General features: G+C 53.9%; 1 long non-coding RNA gene across 2 annotated transcripts; it reads left to right on the plus strand.

The window, feature by feature from the left end:
- Positions 1-753: 753 nt before the first annotated feature.
- LOC120228399 lies at positions 754-3,920 on the plus strand. Of its 2 annotated transcripts, none has more exons than XR_005527494.1 (3): positions 754-917; positions 2,251-2,459; positions 3,489-3,920. It is a non-coding gene; the product is annotated as an uncharacterized LOC120228399 (long non-coding RNA). The 2 variants fall into 2 exon arrangements; XR_005527493.1 differs by having other exon boundaries at positions 2,339-2,459.
- The last annotated feature ends 11,391 nt before the right edge of the window (positions 3,921-15,311 follow it).

The following is a 15,311-nucleotide window of genomic DNA, read 5'->3' on the forward strand; positions in this document are numbered from 1 at the left end:
TCCTTCCTTCCTTCCTTCCTTCCTTCCTTCCTTCCTTCCTTCCTTCCTCCCTCCCTCCCTCCCTCCCTCCCTCCCTCCCTCCCTCCCTTCCTTCCCTGCTTGCTTCCCTCCCTCCCTGGACGCAGCACCTCGTTGGGATGTATCTGAACCTTGGAAACAGGACTAGGTCTCTTACGAACGGACCTTGAGAGCCGGATGTCCGTGGGCTGTGCCAGCAGGGGAGCGCAGCTACTTGCCCAAGGAACGATCCTTCACAGTCAGGTAAGGTCGTCTTCCCGGGGCGCAGCTTGGGGTGGGGGTGGCGGAGACACATGGAGCAGTGCGGGAGGAAGCGCACACTGGCTAGCCAGCCAGAGGCCAGTCAACCCTGGCCCAGTAAGGTGACAGTGGTCGCCGCCGACCACCCTTACGGAAGGTGAGGAAGTGAAACTTCGGAAGCTCTTTAATCTGAGGAATGGGAAGGAGAGCAGTCCCACCGCAGCCAGGGGCGCCCCTTCAGTGCGAGAACCCACGCAAAGCCGGTGGAGCACCCTGGCCACAGTGAGCGTCCCGCACAAGGCAGGTGATTGTCCGGGTCGTCAGAACTCGGTCCCAGTGAGACTAGAGAGATAGAGTGTCTGCAGGAGGACTGGGTGTTGATTGGCTGGTGGGTATGCAAATGATGTCTGTGCCATGTCACCAGCCAATCAGCAGCAGCAGGTTTCGCGCACCTGTGGGTGGGTGTGGCCTGTCCCGGAAGGGAGGGACGAACAGGGAGGCCGACTCGCGCCGGAGTTCCAGGCGCCAATCCGGAGACCTGGGCTCGGGCCTGACCCTGAGGATGAAGAACTGTTTGGACAGGAGCATGAGTCTCTTTACCTGTGACACGGGGGTGTCCCCTCTACCCAGTTTCCTCCTGGAGGGGCTGTGAGGATCAGGTGAGCTGATGGGTGGGACAAGGTTCTGAAAGGTGCTTTGAAAAGCAGGCGAGGCACCCAAAGGTCTTGGTTCCCTGGATCCCAGGGGCAACCAGTCAACCTGCAGAGCTGAGGGTTTGCTCTATTAATTACTCAAGTTATCAAATTATATTTTAGCCTTTGGGTAGCAATATTTTTAAAAATATGAACTATTTCTCTGCTTTATTAAATAGAGTACCCATTCATATAAGTTGTATTGATGCTTTGAAGTTTACTGAGACCACTTTGTTATGCTTTAAAAAAAAGTTTTGGTCTCTTAACGTCAGCCAGCATCCCTCATTGCTAACTAACAGCGCGCCCACCTCTTAACAGTTCCCCCATCCTGTAAAACTTCCCACCCCTAACCCACTTTGCATTGGGGAATCAGACCCCCGACCCTGTCAGAATTGTATGTGAAGTAAAAGCACCTAGGTCTTGAGCAAGAGGGGCTCAGGAGCAAAGTGCATGAGCTTTAAAGTCAACAGCGGCTTCCTCGCACCTCATCTTGGGATGAACCCTAGGGTGTGCAGCCAGGGCCAGTGGTCTTACCCACAAGGTCATGTCCTCCTCAAGGGCTCTTGTGGTCACACTCTCCACTCCACTGCCTCCTCCCCACCTCCCCTTGCTCTCCTTCACCTGATTTTCTTCAGCAGCCCCCTGGCTGGCCATCCCACCTTCCAATGGTCCCTGTCCACTCCACCCCCCAAAACACTGTCAGCCACTTTCCAGAAGACAAATGTGAACCCCTTCTTTCAAGGCTTGAAACCCTCTGCTTTCTCTTTTCAGAAGAAAGCCCACCTCCCACGCTTAGTACATTTCTCAAGAGCCCACCTCTGGGGAGCCCGTAACCTCTCTTTCTCCCGCTCCCATGTCCCCACACCCTTTGCTGTAGCCACAAGGAACCAACATAATGTGCTGTGTTTCTCTGGCTTCACACGACTGTTGTCTCTTCCCTTTCCCCACTTCCTCACCTGGGAAAATTCAGCACAGGTCTCACCTCCCCTGGGAATTCTCCGTTGCCCCTCTGAGTTTATCCACCTGCCTCCACACCCTACATCATAGACTGTGGTTGTGGCTTCCATCACAGACTCTGGAGCCTGAGCACCTGGTCAAATCCTAGCTCTGCCCTTCATCACCAAGTGACATTGGGCAAGTCACCTGACCCTGTTCCCTACCTGCAAAACAAGACTAAACACAGTAGCGAGTTTGCTTACAACATCATGTGTGAAGCCCCCAGGGCCATGCTTGGCGCAGAGCAAGCACCCGATTAGCGCAAGCTATTTTGCTTATCAGTCTTGTAACCATCGGTTCCTAGCTGTCTCCACCAGCCCCACGCTTTTCAAGGCCAGGCACGCTCTTCATTCATCTGTATTTTTCTTCCACGATGTCTGGTGCCCAACCAGGCACACGGCAGTCAAACGCATGAATGGAAACCTAGTCCAATGTTGGCTGGGAGGGTCCCTCCGCCCAGCTCTGTGTGAGGGAGATCTCCTTGCATGACACCCTCCTGCCTTGAACCAGATGGTGAGTCCTCAGGGATGAGGGGAGCGAGGCCGTCCCTTCCTTTGGCAGTGGTGCCAGTCACTATGCCTGGTACACGGAGGGGCCTGGGTGGGAGCCTGGAAGGGGGTGGGGACTCCGGGGGTGCTGTCCACGGTGCTGAAGAGAACTGAAAAGTGACTAATTCCTCTGCCTGAGATGGATGCTGGGAAGCGGAGGGGATTTGCTTCAGGGCAGCCGGGAATGGATTGTTCATCTCCAAATCTTAGCCAGCACATTTTGTTCTGACATTTCCTTGGCACCTTTGCCAATGACGTGATGTTTCCTGTGCGGCTCTTTCCCCTGCCTTCCAAATTTCTTGGAGAACTGTCATATTCCCCACCAACCTCTCCCGCAGCTGTAGGCACCTCCAAACTTGGGTGCACCACCCAGAGACCTCTATTAAAGGGACTGCAACATGGCTTTTCTTCGCTAAAGAAGTTTTAGAATTTTGGCTGGCATATAAGAAAACTGAGGCCCAACCCGGTGTAGGGATGTATTTAAAATCACATGGCCGGGAAGGGAGGGAACTTGGGATGAAGGGGATTTCAAATTCATGAGCCATTGATATGTTATGGCACCAGGATGCTGTAGTCAGAGATAGGGGGTCACCCGCAGGATGGAGGTCAAAGTGTTTCTATTTAGCTGAAGGAAATGTCTTTGATTTAAGCCTTACAACCAAATACCCTGGCCCCTCTTTCATCCCGCTGACCTCTCAATCAGCCCGTTCAAGGGTGGTATTGTCATTATCCCCATTTTCCAGATGATAAAACAGAGGTCCAGGGGCAAAGAGACCAACGCAAGGCTACACAGCTGCCTCCCAGCCAGGGTTGGTGTGAAGACAGTGTGAGTAGGGTCGATGTGAAGACAGTGTGAGTAGGGTCAGTGTGAAGGCGGTGTGAGCAGGGTTGGTGTGAAGGCAGTGTGAGCCATGTAGGCAGGAGCGGGGTCCCTGAAGCAGGCCTGGCAGACGATGTACTTGGAAATCATACCATTTTCTTTCCTCTCCTGAAGGAAACAATCCTCACATCTCAGAGCGGGAAGAAGCATCCCTGTTCATGTCACCCAGTGCCTCTGTGATTCCACAGCCTCCAAGCACATCCTCCCGAGAAAATAATGGGAAAGTTGATGAAACTCGAAGCCGGGGAAGTGGCTGCCTGGGAGGCATTAAGGACATCCGAGGATGCCTCTTATCTCCTGAGAGCGTGTGGCCAGGCCTGCCCAGAATAACAGAAACCCACTGGGCCTGATCAAGGACATGTGGGCTCAAATCCTGGGCCCACGCCTCCGAGGTCCGGGACTGGAGTGTGAGTCACCTGTGATCTTTGAATCTCAGTCCTAGATCTGAAACATTTAAGAGTGTTAAGAACAAGTGAATGAGATGACCCACATAAGCGCAGTGCCTGGCAGTAGTAGGTGCTCAATAAATGTCAATGGCCTTGTCAATTCCATATTTATTCATCAAATATTTACTGAGCGCTTGCTATGCACTGGGTGCTGTTCTGGATCCTGACAATCTGGCAGTTAACGTGCTGGGTGCATGTTCTCATGGAACTCATGTTTTACTAGAGAAGTCAGAAGAAAAAGAAACAAAGGATAAGGAAGAAAACATGAGCTCTCAGCAAGTGCTGTAAAGGACATTGAGCTTTATTTTGATAGGGAGGGAAAGGTGGTGGTGTTAGATGGGAGAGTTGGGTGGGCCCTTCTGGGGAGAAAACAATGAGCTGAGGACTGAATAAAGATCTGAAGGGGAGAGCATTGTAGGCACAGGGAATAGCCAGTGCAAAGGTCCTGAGGTGGGCAGAAGCTTGGTGCCCTGAAAAGGAGGCCAGTGTGGCTGGAGCATAAGCAGTAAGACAAACGGTCATAGAAGATGAGGTAGGAAATATGGGCAGGGTCCCTATCATAGGACCTTGGGGGATCTGGTGAGATACGTACAAGCTCCTCTCAGTATTGATGGCCCTTTAGCTCTTGGCAACTTTTCTACTTTTCAGTCTATTGTTAGGCTGTCAAGGCAGTTCACCAGGAGGGCCTTTAACCTTAGCAACGAACCTCTGCCCTGGGTTCTAACCTTAGACGACAGAACATGTAGGGCACTTGGGGGGCTCGGTAGGTTGGGGGTCTGACTTCAGCCTAGGACATGATCTCGTGGTTCGTGAGTTTGAGCCCTGCGTCGGCTCTGTGATGCCAGCTCAGAGCCTGGAGCCTGCTTCAGATTCTGTGTCTCCCTCTCTGTCTGCCACTCTCCTGCTCATACTCTGCTCTCTCTCAAAAATAAATAAACGTTTAAAAAAAAAAAAAAAAAGGAACAAGAAAGCTCCTTGGAGACATTCTACAAGTTCAAAATTTTCATTGCTCCGGTGGATCAACTGAGGCCCAGGGGCAGAAAACGGCTGACCTGAGGTAACACCATAAGCTACAGATGCTACCAATTATGATTATATACCTCTGTAACTGACAAGAAACCCCCCAATCAGTAGCTTCAAAAAGTTCATTTCTCTCTCCAGTAACCAAAGAGAGGCAAGCATTCCAGGCTGATACAGCAGCCCCATGATCATCAGGGACCCAGGCTGCTCCTCATATGCTCCACCTTCCTCAGCATGTGACTTCTGCCTCATGACCCAAGATGGCTGCCCCAGGTGCAGCCATCCCATCTGCATTCCAGGGCAGAAACATGGAAAGGTTGAAAGAGAACCTGGCCTTCCCACAAAGGACACGCCCCAGGTGCTGCGTTAGATTGCATCTGCCAGGACTTAGTCATGTGGCCACTCTTAACTGCAGAGGGGGCCACACACATGGTCTCTACTCAGGACAGCCCAAAGTTAGGGCTGCCGTTCATCAGGAAGAAGGGGAGAACAGAGAGCTGGCCATCTCTGTCACAGTGACAAAGTGGAGACTGACACCCACATGTCCTAACACCCTCGTATTCTGTGCCCTGCCCTTTCCCCCAGCCTGCCCTCCACCGTGATGAGCAGATGTGGGGGAACCTCTATGGAGAGCGGCCTGGAGAAGGGGAGGGAGGGGGAGACACACAGGGGAGGAGCCGCCATGGAGGGGTGGGCCCCTCCCCGTTTCCTCCCCTGTTGCTTTCCCCTGGGCTGGCAGCGGACCCTGAGGCCCAGGGCAGGGACACACGGCTGTTGCTTCCTTCTGGGGAGGCAGCTGGTGACCCAGCTCCGGACAGTTCCCTATTGTCCCCATGGACAGAGTGGCAGGTTGCTGGGACCCCACTGTGGCGGCAGGTGGCGGGTGGAGGCTAACAGCAGCTGGCAAGGCCAGGCTGCCCACCCCACCCCTGCCCCAGCCCGGACAGGGGCAGGGCTCGCCTGGGCTCCTCCCTCCTTCTGTCCCACACTGAACACCTTCGTCTGTTGGCCTCCCTCTGGGCCTCCCTGCCTCTACTTCTCCAGACCTCCCCTCCCATCTCCACTACTCCGTCATTTGCTCCTTTTCCCCAGAGTCTATCTGCCCTCTCCCCTCCCCCCTCCTCCCTTTCATTCCTTTCTTCTTCCTGCATTTCCTTCCTTCCAGCCTTTTAGCCTGCCTGGTCCCCCACTCTCTGGGGGGCCCCCTGCCGCTGGGGCGGGGCTGGGACAGAGCACATTCAGGAGCGGCCTGGATGGAAGATCACAATGGCCCCGGGCCTTCCCAGAAGCGCTCCGGCTCCTGCACCCAGGAACCGCGTGGCCACCGCTGACCTATGGCTCCAGGCTCCCCCCCCAGAGGGGTACAAGGTTTCTGTTCACTGAGCTCCACCCACATGCGAGCCGCTTAAATCTGCTTACTCCACCACAGATCCGTGAGGCTGGTGACTGTTAGTCCCACTTTACAGGTGGGGAAACTGAGACTCACGGTGGCAGTGTTGTTAGAGGCCACACAGTAAACGCCGAGAGCCAGAGCAAGGTGGGTCGTAGCCTCACTGCTGAGCCTCTATGGGTCCCAGCCCCTCGGCTGTCATAGACGGTGGTGGGGGGGGGGACAGCCTGAGTGACGACAGCATGTTGCTGACACTGTTTCCAAAATGTGTGCAGATCCAGTCCGACACCAGGCTGCACTGGACCCCCATGTGATATGACTCCCTCCTCACTGCCTTTCTTTCAAATTTTTTTTTTATGTTTTATTTATTTTTGAGAGCAAGAGAGACAGAGGGTGAGCGGGGAAGGGGCAGAGAGAGAGAGAGAGAGGGAGAGACATAGAATCTGAAGCAGGCTCCAGGCTCTGAGCTGTCAGCACAGAGCCCAATGTGGAGCTTGAACTCACGGACTGTGAGATCATGACCTGAGCCTAAATCTGACGCTTAACCGACTGAGCCACCCAGGCGCCCCCCCCCCCCCAACAGCCTTTCTGGCTGCCCGCGGCTCTTCGTGGTGATAGTGCCGTCCCTGCTGTCCCCCTCTGCCTCCTAGGTCAGAATAATTATGTGCGCTGTCTCTGGGCAGCACTCCGTCCAGACCTGGGCTCGCTTCTCGAGTCCTTGGATTCGTCTAGCACAAGCCCAGACCCTGGGGGGCTTTTCGAGACCCCTCCCTTCAGAGGCATCCCTGAGTTTCCTGAGCTGGGTGCTCCCTTGTAGTTATGAGCTGAAGAAACCTAAGATTTTCTTACTGCGAGGGTCCTCCTGGGTCTTGGGGGGGTCGACCTCGGCCTGGCATCCAGCCCAGTGGTTAACCTGGGTGCGAGGCGTGGGGAACGTGCACAGGGCAGAGCGCACGGGCGCACTTGGAAGCAAAGGTGGCTTCTTGGACTGAAACTGAGTATCCGGACCTAATTTGTTTATTTTTATTTTTTATTTTTTAATGTTTATTTTTGAGAGAGAGGGAGAGAGACAGAGCGTGAGCAGGGAAGGGGCAGATAGAGAGGGACACAGAATCCCAAGCAGGCTCTAGACTCTGAGCTGTCAGCACAGAGCCCGACACGGGGCTTGAACTCATGAACCATGAGATGATGACTGAGCTGAAGTTGGACACTTAACCGACCGAGCCACCCAGGCGCCCCAGTTTATTTCTTAGTATACATATTTTTTAATGTTTCATTTATTTCTAGGAGAGAGAGAGAAAGAGAGAGAGAGAGAGCGTGAGCAGGGGAGGGTCAGAGAGAGAGGGAGTCACAGACTCTGAAATAGGCTCCAGGCTCTGAGCTGGCAGTCAGCACAGAGCCCGACGCGGGGCTCAAACCCACGAACCGCGAGATCATGACCTAAGCGAAAGTCGGACGCTTAACCGACTAAGCCACCCAGGCGTCCCGCCCCAGTTTCTTTCTAAACAAACAAACATTTTGTTCTTTAAAGTGTGCGTATGTTATATAGAGTAGTTTATATGTGTATAACATGTCTCACAATAAAAAGTACAAAGTAGAAAGTTAATAAAAAAGGAAACAGAAGCCAAATCCTTGCTTGATGCCCAGGGACTGACCCTGGATCTGTCCTCGGCAGCCGTTGGGCTGGGGCCAGTGGGGCCACCCCAGGTCCTGAGCGGCTGAGGCGGGTTCTCGGGGCCTGGGGGCAAGACCCTGGAGGGAGGAGACCCAATCCAGCAAACCTCCCTCCGCTCTATTGAGGACCCACCCCACTCACCCAGAATCTTTGCCCCAGACCCTGGCTCCACCTCCTTTGGGGAGAAGAAGGGGGGCTTTGAGTGTTTAGTTAGAGACATCATGTCCTTACATGGCTGGTATTTTGAAAAACGTATGTGCCTGAAGCTGGCTTCCGGTCCCCAAGGGCCAGGCATCAGCAGCCAGAGTCCAGTCTGGGCAGGAGGTGGGGGAAGACAGCTGGGCCAGAAGACCAAGGAGGCAGGTCCCGAGCAGCCTTGGGACAGCCTCTCCCCCGACCTCAAGAAGGAAGACGCAAGACACAGACAGACGCAGAGCACCCCAGGAGCAGTGGGGAGCACTCCAGCAGACAGCCACGTGACCTTGTGGGGATTCCGACCTGCTTATCTGCTTTTACCTCCCATTGGGTATTTTCCTGCCCCTGGGCTTGGCATCTGCTATTCCTCCCGCAGAGGACCACCCTTATTTAACTTATTTATTATTTCTTTATTTGGGGTTCTTCTAATGTTGGACTTATTCTTTCTTCAAGTCTGAAAACCATGTCCCGAGCACAGCCTTCCTTACACGTGGCTGCCGGAAGGAGGCGCCCCCTCTCCACGCCCCTGGTTTCATTTACCCCATTGTCTTGCCAAATCCGTAAGGTATGCCGGCTGTGGGATGGATCGGTGCAGGTTTCTTCTGGACCCGCATTTCCTGTCTTTAAGTAGCAATTTCTGTTTTCTGTTTACTTTGGCAGCTACATCAGAAAATCCAATAGTACTTTGAAAATTGCATTCACCTCCGCTATTTGAAGCAGTCACTTTGGTTAACAGGTGAACTATATACTCTCACAGAGGGGTCAATCCTAGCCAGTGGGAATGCTCGAGAACGATTTCTGAAATGTCACCACGCCAGAAGGTGTACCGTTTAACCGAAAGAATTAAGCCTTGGCTTTCTGGTTCTTCTTCTTCGGTAAGGCTTAGAATTATGTTACCAGGCATTCGTTTTGATGTCTGAACTTTTAAACTTTTGGGCTTTTCAACTTTCAACTTTTAACCTTTTTTATAGGAGCATTTCAGCGTGGTCAGTAAGAAACTTAAATTTGGGAGTATGAGGTTAATTCTCTTTTCATTTCCTCGGCTTTTCATCGCCAAGAAAAGCAGTACAAGGTTTCCTGCTTTTAAATTTCCCAGATGATTTATAGATTTGGTGACAACACTCTTTATGGGAAAGCATCAGAAGAAAATAATCTTTCTGCGTTAGCAGAAGGAATTTCAAAAGATGTCATGCAGTGAATGGTCTTCTCGCGTTCCTGGTCAGATTTCTCCCTGCTTGAACCTTTCAAGGGACTCCACCCCAGCCCTGCACTCTTAGAATAGAGCCCGAGGTTCTTAGGAGCCCACAAGCCCCGACAGACCTGGTTTCCATGTTCCTTCTTTGCTCATATGCTGATCCCAGCACTCTGCGCTCCTTGACTGAACTTCTCCAGCCTCCCAAACAAAATCTGCCCTGTGCCCTCTCCCTCCTAGCACTTTGCATATGCTGTTTCCTCTGCCTGGCTTGCTCACACTCCCTACCCACTGCTCATCAGTCTTTCCTTTCGTAGCTCAAGGTCACTTCTTCCAGGAAGCCCTCCCTGACACTCTTGAATGAGTGAATGATGCACGCTGCTCCTCTTTGCTCAGAGAGCTTCCCACAAAGCCCCAAATGTTCTCCATCATCACGCTAGGCTATCCTGGCAACTCCTCGGTTTCTTCTGTCTCCTTCACTAGACTAGAGGCTCTGTGGGGACAGGTGCTGTGGGGACAGCTCACAGCTGGGTCCCCAGGGCCTCCCCATGATGTTTGAGCACACTGGCGCTCAATCATGTTAGTACCAGGGGAATGAATGAATACATGGCCAGGATTTGAGTGGTGTCCACCAAAGGCTGGTATCACATCTCTCACAAGGTCTCATTCATAGTTCTTGGGGGGTTTGCTTTCAGTGTTTAATTTGGTCATTCATTCCATCTATCAACTCAGTTATCTACCCATCTTTCCATCCCTCTGCCCCCTCTCTCCTTCCTCCTCCCTTCCTCCCTTCCTTCCTCCCTCCCTTCCTTCCTCCCTCCCTCCCTCCCTCCTTTCCTTCCTTCCTTGCTTCCTTCCTCCCTTCCTTCCTCCCTTCCTTCCTTCCTTCCTTCTTTCCTTCCCCAAGCCTTCATGGAGACCTCTTTCTGAGTCATACCCTATCCTGAGGACTGTTGAATCAGACCCAGAGTTTAGCCCTGAAGATGTTCTGATTTTATAGGGAATACTAGAATGAGCACAAAAAACAATACAGAAGGCACTAAGTGGCCTGTACTATAAAACAGGACCAGATAATGTGTCCAGAGCACCTGTAGGGAGGAAAGAAGAAGGGAGGCTGCATGGAGGAGGGGACATTTGATGAATGGGAAGGATTTAAATGTGTGAGAAAGAGGGGAGAGTATTCTAGAAGGAAGAAATCAAAGGAGCAAAGGCACAGAGGTGGGGTAAGTCCATGCAGGTCCAGGGAATCCAACAGTCTGGGGGGTCGGCATGGGAAGAGAAGGAGGAGGCGTGGGTGGGGCGAAGGTTACGGAAGGGGCTTGGGCCAGATCACAGCCCCCGCCTTGAGGTCAGCTGAGAAACAACAGCTTGAGCAACTGATTCATCATTTACGTTGTTGTTTTTGCTGTTTTACCACTTATGTGGCCACTTTAGGGCCTATTGCCTTTTCCCTGATGGCCTGCGGTATGCTCGGCCCGCTTCACCGGCAGCTGTGCCTGCCTCTCTCCTGCAGCCAGGAGAGTCTCCATAAAGGAGCATAGCACGGCACCCCTCCCTTGCCTACAGCTCTCCATGGCTCCCTCGTGTCCTGAGCATAAATTCCAAGCTCCCTGTGTTGGACTACAAGCACCCCGTGGGTACACAGGGGTGCACACACACACACACACACACACACACAGACACACACACACACACATCTTTACTCCCTCCACTCCTCCTAGGCCTCGTGTGCTGCTTTCATTTCCTTGAATGGCTCTTACACGTTCCTCAGTTTGAAACAGCTGCCAGCCCCCCGTCCTAATCTGTCCAGGCTCCCCCTGCAGACTGCAGGTTAGGGACGGATATCGAGTCCTCAGGGACCCTTTCCCCACGTCCCAGGCGGAGGCAGGGCCTCCTTCATGACCACACATGGTATTTTGCTGACTCCCCCCTGGACCGTGAGCTCCCAGGAAGAGACTGTTTTCGGGGCTCACTATTCTGTGGCCTTTCCAGCCCTGGCTCCGGAGTGCCCGGTGTGGAGCAGTCCCCAGATTCCTGGGGCTCTAAGGGCAGGAGATAGAAGGCCTTAGACAGGGTGTGGGGGTGCCTCCCCCTCCGACTCCCAGCTCCCTGGGTCCCCACAGTCCTTGGTAAGGATGGGCAGCTAGCGCCACAGCCCCGCCCGAAGGTGTGAGGAGGGACAGGTGCGCTTGGGCGGAGGCCCTGGGAGGCCTGGGGGGCTCTGCGGCTCCGTCCTGTCCCGTCCAGCAGGGGTGGAGGGTGAGTAGAGGGTGAGGCTAGGACACCCCTCCAAGTAGCAGCCGGAACCCAGCCCTTGGGTCCGGCGGGAAGGAGCCGCCTCCTGGCGACACAGCCAAGAAGCCAAGAAGGACCGTGACTTTGGACTCTGCATTCATTTTGCCCTTTCTCCCTGTTTCTCTATTTATCTTTCCAGCTCAACCCGCCTGGGGCTATTTCTGCTTCCTCGTTGTTCGGCTGCCTGAGCAGCCTTGTGGCTTTAATTGGCCCATTTTCTGCCTGCTGGAAAGATGTTTCCCTCCCTGTCCCACTGTCCCCTCCCCAACCGCAGGCCCTGAGAGGAAAAGCTGGGAGTGAGGCTAATTATGGAGAGAAAGGCGGACAGAGACGGCTCAGGAGAAGGAAAAGGGGATGGAAACACACACACAGAGAGAGAGAGAGACAGGGACAGACACCTAGAGAGACAGGGATCGGCAACACGGAAGAGTGGGGGCCTCTAGAAAGAAACAGAAATAAATAAATGAGGTAAGAGTGAGGGAAACATAGAGAGACAAAGACACAGAGAGGCAAACAGATGGATTTATAGTCCTCTTTGAGCGACAAGGGAAAGAGACAGGCAGCCGCCCCAGTGGAGGGGGCTGCGGGTCGGGGAGGTGACGGGGGCAGTGCTCGGGGAGGCGGGGGCTCCGGGCATCGAGGTCTCTAGCAAGCATCGTGCTTCTCTGGGCCGAAGAGCAGGGCAGGGGTGACACATCACAGATTCTCCTATCTGCCGGAGATTGGTGGCAGCATGTCAAAGTGCTTTGTCAATGGTACTGTCTTACAAAGCCGGGGGTGCAGAGGGTGCGGGGGGTGGGGGTGCAGAATCATTATCCTGAGGCTCTGCGGAAGCTCCAGGACTTGCTCGCGCAGGGGCCTCAAACTCAGGGGCCCTCAGGGGCCATGGGAGGTAGCTGGGGTGAGAGTAGGAAATGGTGGGGCCTGGGCACATCGGGGTGCACCTTCGAGTTGCAATTTCTTTCTTTTTTTTTTTTTTTTTTTTGAAGTTTATTGGCCGCCCCACGAGGGGGCGGCGGGGCAGGACAACGAAGGAGAGACTGTCTGCCGAACTGCAATTATTTTGAAAATAAGATGTTGGTCAAAAGCAGCGGCTGGCCAGATTGGTCCTTCAGTCACCGCTGGGTTCTGACCCCTGACTTCGCCCCTCCCCTGCACTTCACAAGGAAGAAACTGAGGCCCAAGGACTTGTCCACGTGTGAGCCCCGTGGAGTCATAATCCGTTTGGGTTCACACCCTCATTTCTTTTACAGGCGAGGAAACTGAGTCTCAGAGAGGTGAAACTGAGTCTCAGAGAGGTGAAGCTGAGTCTCAGAGAGGTGAAGTAGCGGGTCTGGGCTCACACAGCGGTGCGGGGAGGGTAGCAGGCCACGTCCTCAGGCAACATTCCTTTCAGCAAAATGACTCAGCCCCTTTCCAGCACCAGAACTGGGGGAAGGAGAAACCCAGGAGGAGGAGGGAACCGCTAATTGCCTGATGAAGACTAATTGGAGGTGGGCGGGAGGGGGGGGCGGGTGGGGGGACGTTGAATGAGCCCCTGCTATTGTGGGGTGGACCCGTCCTGTTAAGAACCAGCAGGGGAACAATGAGGCCACCCCAGGGGGACGTGCTCGGGCTCAGAGACTCAGCTGGGGAGACCCATAGCCGCCCACCAGCTGCTGGGCAGGGGGCCTGGGCCAGGGCCTGGGGGCCGCTCAGCCGCAAAGGCCCAAATCACCCCAGACTGGGGCCTGCTGAGATGCTGATTATCTGCCAAGCTGGACTTTAGAGAATAATCATCATAACCAATAATAATGCCTCCCACCAGCTCTGAGCTTTTAATGTGTTCAGCTACGAGCAAGCGGCTCGGCTCGTTTGGAGAGAACGGGCAGCGGGCTTTGCGGCTGGCCCTAAGAACGGCCGAGAGTCTGACAGCGGGCAGGGACGGCCATGCTTCGCTCCCTGAGCTGTAAAATGGACAGGGTGCTCTCTGCCCCTGTTTATCCCTTCAAGCCTCGTCTTCTACCTGGGACCTCTCCCCTGCCCTCACCCCACCCCCAGCGCAGATACTCATGCTTACAATCCAGACCCTCCGAACTTGGGGGCCCACCCCTCTGAGGTCTCTGCCTGTGCTCTGCATCAAACGCCAACCTGCTCCAGGCTCAGGGCTTCACAGTGAACTGCTCTTCACCCTGCAAACCCCCATACTACCTACTCTGTGAAGCCCTCCTTGATTAACTCCCGACAGAATTAATTACTCCCTTTTCTGGGCTGCCGTTGTTCTGTTCTATTTTAACAAGATAGTATACTTATGTCTTCGCCCGTGTCTCCCCCCACAACCCTTCCCCCACCCCCAGTCTGGAGCTTCCTCGAGGCCAGGGAGACTAGACCTTTCTTATCTCTGTAATCCAAAAGCCCAGCACAGCCCAGCACCCAGTAAGGACTCAAGAAATAATTCTTGAATGAAATGGTCCCACCGGCCTTACGGTCATTATTTTCTGTGTCTGTTTCCTCCGCTAGACTGGGAGCCTCCTGAAGGCAGGTCTCAGTCTCGTTCATCTTCATGTGTATGACCTGGTGGAGAGGAGGTCTTCAGCAAGGGTTGGCAGGTAGGTGAACAAAGAAGAGTGCTTTGCTGATTGCAAATAAAGCAAGGTCTCAGGGAAAGGAAAGACAAAGAAATTAATCCCTAGATAAAAAGACGGCAAACACATCATTCGGAGTTTGTCCTTAAGGTGGTAGGTAGGTCTGTCTGCTTGTCCGTGAAAATATGTGTGCATATGTGCCCCTGGTGTCCTTGTGGGATGGCGTGTGCAGGTTTGTAAGAATATTGGTGTGGTCTGCTTGTGAGCCCGTGTGTGTTACTGTGTGTCCTGTACGGGTATCATTGTATCATTGTGTGTGCGGTTTGTCTAGAGTTTGTGGGTAAGTCTGCGTGTGTCTGTCTGTGTCTATGGTTTGTGTGGAGGCGTGTGCCTGTATGTGTGAGTGTGCGTAGGCGTAGTGTTGCATCAGGGTTTAGAAGATGAAGTGGGAGGGAGAAGAAAATACAGAAGTTGTGGTTGTCAAATGCCAAGTGCAAAGAGCAAGAATGCACAGGTGTTCCCAACAGAGACCCACGTGCTCTGCAAATCCCATCCCCCAGGGTCAACTCCATTCATTCGTTCCTTCCTCGCCCGCCAATGCGCTGTTACTAACTCCGCTGGGCTCTGTGCTAGTTGCTCAGATCTGATAAGTCTCCTCCCACCGGGAGGCCCATTCACCTGGGGGAAGAGGGACAGTACGCAATCACAGAAGTGCGTGATCGGCGCTATGACAGAGGGACCTGGGGGCTGTGGGAGCACAAAGGAGGGACCCCTAATGCAGTCGGGGGTCAGAGCAGGCTCCCAGAGGAGGAGCCATCCCAGCTGAGCCCCAGGCCAGTCATCTGGCCTGGGATGGCTTTCCTGGGCAGCCAGACATGCTAAGGCTGCTGTGGCCTCCACCCAGGGCTCCCTGTCTCTCCTCCCTGTGCCGCACCGGCCACCTTTGCTGTCACCCACTTCACTCCCTCTGTCCACCTTCCCCAGCAGGGCCCTGCAGAGAAGAGGACTGTTCTAACCAAGGAGACATGAGAAGGCTTTGGAAACTTTCTCCCTTAAGCCCCGGGGTCCCTCTGCCTCTGGAGCTCTGAGCACGCGGATGTCGACTTGTTTGTACACGCCCAGCCTGGCCGTTAGCCTGGCACTTCCTGGAAGGCAAAGGA

The sequence above is a fragment of the Hyaena hyaena genome, unplaced genomic scaffold (assembly GCF_003009895.1).
Source record: "Hyaena hyaena isolate Hyena2069 unplaced genomic scaffold, ASM300989v1 scaffold_23, whole genome shotgun sequence".
Lineage (NCBI taxonomy): Eukaryota > Metazoa > Chordata > Mammalia > Carnivora > Hyaenidae > Hyaena > Hyaena hyaena.